Raw genomic sequence first — 10214 nt, 5'->3', positions numbered from 1 at the left:
GAATCCAAAAGGAGAGTGCAAAGCCATTGACTTAGTCAACATGGCCGAAAGCACAAAGGAGGAGGAGGACGAAAATCCTAGTGAGAAAGAACTCCTGGGACGTCCTCCAAGCAAGAAGGAGCTTCCTAATAAGGATCCTGAGGAATCTGAGGCTCACACAGAGACCATAGAGATTCCACTAAATCTCCTTCTGCCATTCATGAGCTCTGACTATTATTCATCCTCTGAAGAGGATAAAGATGTGACTGGAGAGCAAGTTGCTCAATATCTAGGAGCTATCATGAAGCTGAATGCCAAGTTATTTGGTAATGAGACTTGGGTAAGTGAACCTCCTTTGCTCATTAGTGATCTGGATACTTGGATTCAGGAAACTCTACCTCAAAAGAGACAAGATCCTGGCAAGTTCTTGATACCTTGCACCATTGGCACCATGAGCTTTGAGAAAGCTCTATGTGATCTTGGGTCAGGGATAAACCTTATGCCACTCTCTGTAATGGAGAAGCTAGGGATCATTGAGGTACAACCTGCTTTGTTCTCACTGCAATTGGCAGATAAGTCAGTGAGACAAGCTCATGGGATAGTAGAGGACGTGCTTATAAAAGTTGAAGACTTTTACATCCCTGCTGATTTCCTAATCCTAGATACTAGGAAGGAAGATGATGAATGCATAATCCTAGGAAGACCTTTCCTAGCCACAGCAGAAGCTGTGATAGATGTCAACAGAGGAGAGCTAGTCCTTCAATTAAATGGGGAATACCTTGTGTTTCAAGCACATGGCCATCCCTCTGTGACAAAAGAGAGTAAGCATGAAGAGCTTCTCTCAGTTCAAGGTCAAGAAGAGCCCACACAGTCAAACTCTAAGTTTGGTGTTGTGAAGCCACAACCAAACTCTAAGTTTGGTGTTCAAGCCCCATATCCAAACTCTAAGTTTGGTGTTGGGACTAGACAACATTGACTTGATTGCTCTGTGGCTCCATGAGAGCCACTGTCAAGCTATTGACATTAAAGAAGCGCTTGTTGGGAGGCAACCCAATTTTATTTATCTAATTTTATTTTATTTTGTTTCTTTGTTATTTTTGTGTTTAATTAGGTACATGATCATGAGGAGTCACGAAAAAATCAAAAAATTAAAAACAGAGTCAAAAACAGAAGAAAAAATTTTTCACCCTGGAGGACGCACGGGCCGGCGTTCAGCGCCCAGAAGATGCATCTGGCGGGCGTTCAACGCCAGAACAGAGCATCTTCCTGGCGCTGAACGCCCAAAACAAGCAACATCCTGGCGTTTAACGCCAGGATGCGCACGCAGAGGACAATCTGGCGCTGAACGCCAGAAACAAGCTTGAAACTGGCGTTCAACGCCAGAATCAAGCATCACATGGGCGTTTAACGCCCAGAACATGCACCAATGGGCGTTTGAACGCCAGAATGGTGCATGAAGGCAATTTACACGCCTATAGGGTGAAGGAATGGTATTTCTTTTCACCTCAGGACCTGTGGACCCCACAGGATCCCCACCTCAGGACCTGTGGACCCCACAGGATCCCCACCTACCTTTTCTTTTAATCCTATTCACACTCTCCTAATCCAAATCTCATTCTCAATGTCACCCTTCCCAATTACCCCATGCACCATTCACATCAACCTCCTCTTCCCCATAAACCCCACCTACCCCCATTACATTCAAATTCAATTTCCCACCCATTCCCACCCAAAATGGCCGAAACCTAACCCTCCCCCCTACCTATAAATACCTCCCTTTTCTTCTTCATTTTCACACAACATAACCCCTTCTTCTCTACATAGCCGAACCCCCCTTCTCCCTCTCTACTCAAATTTTCTTCTTCTTCTTCTACTCTTCTTTTCTTTTTGCTCGAGGACGAGCAAATTTTAAGTTTGGTGTGGTAAAAAGCCTAGCTTTTTATTTTTCATTCACCATCAATGGCACCCAAGACCGGAGTTTCCTCAAGAAAAGGAAAAGGGAAGGCAAAAGCTTCCACTTCCGAATCATGGGAAAAGGAGCGATTCATCTCCAAGAGCCACCAAGACCACTTCTATGATGTTGTGGCAAAGAAGAGGGTGATCCCTGAGGTCCCCTTCAAGCTCAAAAAGAATGAGTATCCGGAAATCCGACATGAGATTCAAAGAAGAGGGTGGGAAGTCATAACCAACCCCATGCAACAAGTCGGATTACTGATGGTTCAAGAGTTCTATGCTAATGCATGGATCACAAGGAACCATGATCAAAGTATGAACCCGAATCCAAAGAACTATCTCACAATGGTTCGGGGGAAATACTTAGATTTCAGTCCGGAAAATGTGAGGTTGGCGTTTCATCTACCCATGATGCAAGGTGATGAACGCCCCTACACAAGGAGGGTCAACTTCAATCAAAGGTTGGACCAAGTCCTAATGGACATTTGTGTGGAAGGCGCCCAATGGAGAGTAGACTCCAAAGGCAAACCAGTCCAACTAAGAAGACTGGACCTCAAGCCTGTAGCTAGAGGATGGCTGGAGTTCATCCAAAGATCCATCATCCCTACAAGCAACCGATCTGAAGTTACTGTGGATCGGGCAATCATGATCCATAGCATCATGATTGGAGAGGAGGTAGAGGTTCATGAAGTCATAGCCAATGAACTCTACAAAATAGCTGACAAGCCTTCATACATGGCACGGCTAGCCTTCCCCCACCTCATATGCCATTTATGCTACTCAGCTGGAGTTATCATAGATGGAGATGTCTCCATTGAAGAAGACAAGCCCATCACCAAGAAAAGGATGGAGCAAACAAGGGAAGTCCCTCACGGCCCCCAAGGAGAACATGAGGAAGTTCATCAACAAATGCCTCATGGAATGCACTTTCCTCCCAACAACTATTGGGAGCAACTCAGTACCTCCTTAGAAGACTTGAGCCATAACGTGGAACAACTAAGGGTGGAACACCATGAACACGCCCTCACTCTCCAAGAAATAAGAGAAGATCAAAGAGCTATGAGAGAGGAGCAACAAAGGCAAGGAAGGGACATAGAAGAGTTGAAGAACATCATTGGTCCTTCAAGAAGAAGACGCCACTAGAGGTGGATTTATTCCTTGTTCTTTATTTTCTTTCTGTTTTCGGTTTTTAAGTGTTATGTTTATCTATGTTTTTGTGTCTCTACTTCATGATCATTAGTGTGTAAACCATGCCTTAAAGTTATGAATAAAATCCATTAGTCCTTCACCTCTCTTAAAAGAAAAATGTTTTAATTCAAAAGAACAAGAAGTACATAATTTTCAAAATTATTAGTGAATTTAATTTAATTATATTGATGTGGTGGCAATAATTTTTGTTTTCTGAATGAATGCTTGAACAGTGCATATTTTTGATCTTGTTGTCTATGAGTGTTAAAATTGTTGGCTCTTGAAAGAATGATGAACAAAGAGAAATGTTATTGATGAACTGAAAAATTCATGAATTGATTCTTGAAGCAAGAAAAAGCAGTGAAAAAAAAAAGTGGCGAAAAAGAAAAATAGAAAGAAAAAGCAAGCAGAAAAAGCCAATAGCCCTTAAAACCAAAAGGCAAGGGTAGCAAGGATCCAAGGCTTTGAGCATCAATGGATAGGAGGGCCCAAGGAAATAAAATCCAGGCCTAAGCGGCTAAATCAAGCTGTCCCTAACCATGTGCTTGTGTCATGAAGGTCCAAGTGAAAAGCTTGAGACTGAGTGGTTAAAGTCGTGATCCAAAGCAAAAGAGTGTGCTTAAGAGCTCTGGACACCACTAACTGGGGACTTTAGCAAAGCTGAGTCACAATCTGAAAAGGTTCACCCAGTTATGTGTCTGTGGCATTTGTGTATCCGGTGGTAATACTGGAAGACAAAGTGCTTAGGGCCACAGCCAAGACTCATAAAGTAGCTGTGTTCAAGAATCAACATGCCTAACTAGGAAAGTCAATAACACTATCTGAAATTCTAAGTTCCTAGAGAAGCCAATCACTCTAAACTTCAAAGGAAAAAGTGAGATGCCAAAACTGTTCAGAAGCAAAAAGCTACAAGTCCCGCTCATCTAATTAAATTAATATTCATTGATATTTTGGACTTTATAGTATATTCTCTTCTTTTATCCTATTTGATTTTCAGTTGCTTGGGGACAAGCAACAATTTAAGTTTGGTGTTGTGATGAGCGGATAATTTATACGCTTTTTGGCATTGTTTTCATATAGTTTTTAGTAAGTTTGAGCTATTTTTAGGGATGTTTTCATTAGTTTTTATGTTAAATTCACATTTCTGGACTTTACTATGAGTTTGTGTGTTTTTCTGTGATTTCAGGTAAATTCTGACTGAAATTGAGGGATTTGAGCAAAACTCTGAAGAAGGCTGACAAAAGGACTGCTGATGCTGTTGGAATCTGACCTCTCTGCACTCGAAATGGATTTTCTGGAGCTACAGAACTCCAATTGGCGCGCTCTCAACGGCGTTGGAAAGTAGACATCCAGGGCTTTCCAGCAATATATATTCGAAGAATGACGACGTAACTTGGCGTTGAACGCCAAGTACACGCTGCTGTCTGGAGTTAAACGCCAGAAAAACGTCATGATCCGGAGTTGAACGCCCAAAACACGTCATAACTCAGAGTTCAACGCCAAGATATGCCTTAGCTCGTGGATTGATCAAGCTCAGCCCAAGCACACACCAAGTGGGCCCCGGAAGTGGATTTATGCATCAATTACTTACTCATGTAAACCCTAAGAGCTAGTCTAGTATATATAGGACATTTATCTATTGTATTAGACATCTTTTGACCACTTTAAGTCTTTCATTATTCGGTCACTTGATCATGGAGAGGGCTGGCCATTCGGCCATGCCTGAACCTTTTGCTTATGTATTTTCAACGGTGGAGTTTCTGCACACCATAGATTAAGGGTGTGGAGCTCTGCTGTACCTCAAGTATTAATGAAATTCTATCTTCTTTTATTCAAATCTCTCTTATTCTTATTCCACGATATTCATTCGTACCCAAGAACATGATGAATGTGATGAGTCAGATTACCCTCATCATCATTCTCACTTATGAATGCGCGTGATTGACAACCATGTCCGTTCTACATGCAACAGAGCTTGAATGTATATCTCTTAGATTCCCCAACAGAATCTTCGTAGTATAAGTTAGATAGTTGGCGGCATTCATCTGGATCCGGAAAGTCCAACCTTGTCTGTGGTGTTCCGAGTAGGATCCTGGGAGTCCGGAAAGTCCAACCTTGTCTGTGGTGTTCCGAGTAGGATTCCGATCATGAGTGACCGTGACGTGCTTCAAACTTTAACCTGCTGGGCGTTAGTGACAGACGCAAAAGAGGGATTCTATTCCAGTAGGAGCGAGAACCAACCGGTGATTAGCCGTACTGTGACAGAGTGCGTTGCATAGGTTTCACTGCGAGGATGGGATGTAGCCATCAGCCATGGGTGATGCCTCCAGACTGGTTAGCTGTGCGAGTGACAGCCGCACAGGTTATTTCCCCGTGAGGAATGAAAGTAGCGACAGTTGATGATGAACCCCTATACAAAGCTTGCCATGGAAAGGAGTAAGAAGGATTGAGTAGAAGAAGTAGGAGAGCAGGCGTCCAAGAGCTCTACAGCATCTCCATCCGCTTATCTGAAATTCCCACCAATGAATCTGCATAAGTATCTTTATCCCTTTCATTATTTCTATTTTCGAAAACCCATAAAACTATTTTAATCTGCCTAACTGAGATTTGCAAGGTGACCATAGCTTGCTTCATACCAACAATCTCTGTGGATTCGACCCTTACTCACGTAAGGTTATTACTTGGACGACCCAGTACACTTGCTGGTTAGTTGAACGAGATTGTGAAGACAATAAACAATGCCTTCAGAGTATACATCCTTTATAAATACATAACAAGTGATCACAATTTCGTCCACCAAGTTTTTGGCGCCGTTGCCGGGGATTGTTGAGTTTGAGCAACTGACGGTTCATCTTGTTGCTCAGATTAGGTAATTTTCTTTTCAAAAAACTTTTCAAAAATCTTTTTCAAAATTTTTCTTTTCTTTTTCGTTTTTTCCAAAAATATTTTCGAAAAAAATTAATAAAAATCTAAAAAAAAATTAATAAAATCATAAAAATCAAAAATATTTTGTGTTTCTTGTTTTAATCTTGAGTCAATTTTTAAGTTTGGTGTCAATTGCATGTTTTAAAAAAAAATTTCTTGCATTTTTCGAAAATTCTATGCATTCATAGTGTTCTTCATGATCTTGAAGTTGTTCTTGACAAGTCTTCTTGTTTGATCTTGATGATTTCTTGTTTTGTGTTGTTTGTTATTTTTCATATGCATTTTTCATTTGTTAGAGTCCATGCATTAAAGATTTCTAAGTTTGGTGTCTTGCATGTTTTCTTTGCATCAAAAATTTTTCAAAAATATGTTCTTGATGTTCATCATGATCTTCAAAGTGTTCTTGGTGTTCATCTTGACATTCATAGTGTTCTTGCATGCATCTTGTGTTTTGATCCAAAATTTTCATGTTTTGGGTCATTTTTGTGTTTTTCTCTCTCATCATTAAAAATTCAAAAATCAAAAAAATATATTTTCCTTATTTTTCTCCAAATTTTTGAAAATTTGAGTTGACTTAGTCAAAAAAATTTTAAAATTAGTTGTTTCTTACAAGTCAAGTCAAATTTTCAATTTTAAAAATCTTATCTTTTCAAAATCTTTTTCAAAAATCATATCTTTTTCATTTTTTTTAGCATTTTCGAAAATTTCAAAAATATTTTTCAAAATATTTTCAAAATCTTTTTCTTATCTTTTTATCAAATTTTCGAAAATTAGCTAACAATTAATGTGATTGGTTCAAAAATTTGAAGTTTGTTACTTTCTTGTTAAGAAAGGTTCAATCTTTAAATTCTAGAATCTTATCTTGTAGTTTCTTGTTAGTTAAGTAATTTTTAAAATTGAATCTTTTTTTTTTCAAATATCTTTTTCAAATATATCATTTTATCTTTTATCTTATCTTTTTCAAAAATTTTATCTTTTTCAAAATTTGATTTCAAAATATCTTATCTTTTTCTTATCTTCTTATCTTTTTCAAATTTTGATTTCAATTCTTTTTCAATCAAACTAACTAACTCTTTGTTTGTTTCTTATCTTTTTCAAAACCACCTAACTACTTTTCCCTCTTCTATTTTCGAAAATTCTCCCTCTCTTTTTCAAAAATTCTTTTTTTAAATTTTTAATTTTAATTATGTTTTATCTTTAATTTTCGAAAATTACTAACTTCTTTTTCAAAAATTATTTTCGAATTCTTCTCTCTCTTCTCTTATCTTCTTCTATTTAATTATTTAATTACTAACACTTCTCTTCACCTCTCCTCATCCAAAAATCCGAATCTCCTTCTTCATTCTTCTACCTCTTTCTTCTTCTACTAACATAAGGGAATCTCTATACTGTGACATAGAGTATTCCTCTTTCTTTTCCTGTTTTCTTCTCTTTCTTATGAGCAGGAACAAGGATAAAGGCACTCTTGTTGAAGCTGATCCAGAACCTGAAAGGACTCTGAAGAGAAAATTAAGAGAAGCTAAATTACAACAATCCAGAAATAACCTTTCAGAAATTTTCGAACAGGAGAAGGACATGGCAGCCGAAAATAATAATGATAATAATGCAAGGAGAATGCTTGGTGACTTCACAAAGCCAACATCCAAGTTTGATGGAAGAAGCATCTCCATTCCTGCCATTGGAGCCAATAACTTTGAGCTTAAGCCTCAACTAGTTGCATTAATGCAACAAAACTGCAAGTTTTATGGACTTCCATCTGAAGATCCTTATCAGTTCTTAACTGAGTTCTTGCAGATCTGTGAGACTGTAAAGACGAATGGAGTTGATCCTGAAGTCTACAGACTCATGCTTTTCCCTTTTGCTGTAAGAGACAGAGCTAGAATATGGTTGGATTCACAACCTAAGGATAGCCTGGACTCCTGGGATAAGCTGGTCACTGCCTTCTTAGATAAATTCTTTCCTCCTCAAAAGCTGAGCAAGCTGAGAGTGGATGTTCAAACTTTCAAACAAAAAGATGGTGAATCCCTCTATGAAGCTTGGGAAAGATACAAGCAGCTGACCAAAAGATGTCCATCTGACATGTTTTCAGAATGGACCCTATTAGATATATTCTATTATGGTCTCTCTGAATTTTCGAAAATGTCACTGGATCATTCTGCAGGTGGATCTATTCACCTGAAGAAAACGCCTGAAGAGGCTCAAGAACTCATTGACATGGTTGCAAACAACCAGTTCATGTATACCTCTGAGAGGAATTCCGTGAACAATGGGATATCTCAGAAGAAAGGAGTTCTTGAAATTGATGCTCTGAATGCCATATTGGCTCAGAACAAAGTGTTGACTCAACAGGTCAACATGATCTCTCAAAATCTGAATGGACTGCAACATGCATCCAACAGCACTAGAGAGGTAGCTTCTGAAGAAGCTTATGATCCTGAGAACCCTGCCATGGCAGAGGTTAATTACATGGGTGAACCATATGGAAATACCTATAACCCATCATGGAGAAATCATCCAAATTTCTCCTGGAAGGATCAACAAAAACCTCAACAAGGTTTTAACAATGGTGGACGCAATAGGCTGAATAATAGTAAGCCATATCCATCATCTTCTCAGCAACAGACAGAGAACTCTGAACAAAATAATTCTAATTTAGCTAATATAGTCTCTGATCTGTCAAAGGCCACCTTCAGTTTCATGAATGAAACAAGATCCTCCATTAGAAATTTGGAGGCACAAGTAGGCCAGCTGAGTAAGAAAGTTATTGAAACTCCTCCCAGTATTCTCCCAAGTAATACAGAAGAGAATCCAAAAGGAGAGTGCAACGCCATTGACTTAGTCAACATGGCCGAAAGCACAAAGGAGGAGGAGGACGAAAATCCTAGTGAGAAAGAACTCCTGGGACGTCCTCCAAGCAAGAAGGAGCTTCCTAATAAGGATCCTGAGGAATCTGAGGCTCACACAGAGACCATAGAGATTCCACTAAATCTCCTTCTGCCATTCATGAGCTCTGACTATTATTCATCCTCTGAAGAGGATAAAGATGTGACTGGAGAGCAAGTTGCTCAATATCTAGGAGCTATCATGAAGCTGAATGCCAAGTTATTTGGTAATGAGACTTGGGTAAGTGAACCTCCTTTGCTCATTAGTGATCTGGATACTTGGATTCAGGAAACTCTACCTCAAAAGAGACAAGATCCTGGCAAGTTCTTGATACCTTGCACCATTGGCACCATGAGCTTTGAGAAAGCTCTATGTGATCTTGGGTCAGGGATAAACCTTATGCCACTCTCTGTAATGGAGAAGCTAGGGATCATTGAGGTACAACCTGCTTTGTTCTCACTGCAATTGGCAGATAAGTCAGTGAGACAAGCTCATGGGATAGTAGAGGACGTGCTTATAAAAGTTGAAGACTTTTACATCCCTGCTGATTTCCTAATCCTAGATACTAGGAAGGAAGATGATGAATGCATAATCCTAGGAAGACCTTTCCTAGCCACAGCAGAAGCTGTGATAGATGTCAACAGAGGAGAGCTAGTCCTTCAATTAAATGGGGAATACCTTGTGTTTCAAGCACATGGCCATCCCTCTGTGACAAAGGAGAGTAAGCATGAAGAGCTTCTCTCAGTTCAAGGTCAAGAAGAGCCCACACAGTCAAACTCTAAGTTTGGTGTTGTGAAGCCACAACCAAACTCTAAGTTTGGTGTTCAAGCCCCATATCCAAACTCTAAGTTTGGTGTTGGGACTAGACAACATTGACTTGATTGCTCTGTGGCTCCATGAGAGCCACTGTCAAGCTATTGACATTAAAGAAGCGCTTGTTGGGAGGCAACCCAATTTTATTTATCTAATTTTATTTTATTTTGTTTCTTTGTTATTTTTGTGTTTAATTAGGTACATGATCATGAGGAGTCACGAAAAAATCAAAAAATTAAAAACAGAGTCAAAAACAGAAGAAAAAAATTTTTCACCCTGGAGGACGCACGGGCCGGCGTTCAGCGCCCAGAAGATGCATCTGGCGGGCGTTCAACGCCAGAACAGAGCATCTTCCTGGCGCTGAACGCCCAAAACAAGCAACATCCTGGCGTTTAACGCCAGGATGCGCACGCAGAGGACAATCTGGCGCTGAACGCCAGAAACAAGCTTGAAACTGGCGTTCAACGCCAGAA

The 10214-nt window shown here is 39.6% G+C and overlaps 1 non-coding gene across 1 annotated transcript; it reads right to left on the bottom strand.

The window, feature by feature from the left end:
* Positions 1-8022: 8022 nt before the first annotated feature.
* LOC112718660 (small nucleolar RNA R71) lies at positions 8023-8126 on the bottom strand. The gene has a single exon (XR_003160991.1). It is a non-coding gene; the product is annotated as a small nucleolar RNA R71 (small nucleolar RNA).
* Between the last annotated feature and the right edge of the window lie 2088 nt (positions 8127-10214).

This window comes from Arachis hypogaea, chromosome 10 (assembly GCF_003086295.3).
Source record: "Arachis hypogaea cultivar Tifrunner chromosome 10, arahy.Tifrunner.gnm2.J5K5, whole genome shotgun sequence".
Taxonomy (NCBI): domain Eukaryota; kingdom Viridiplantae; phylum Streptophyta; class Magnoliopsida; order Fabales; family Fabaceae; genus Arachis; species Arachis hypogaea.
The sequence above is the reverse complement of the archived record's forward strand: the minus strand, read 5'-3'. Positions and strand labels throughout refer to the sequence as shown.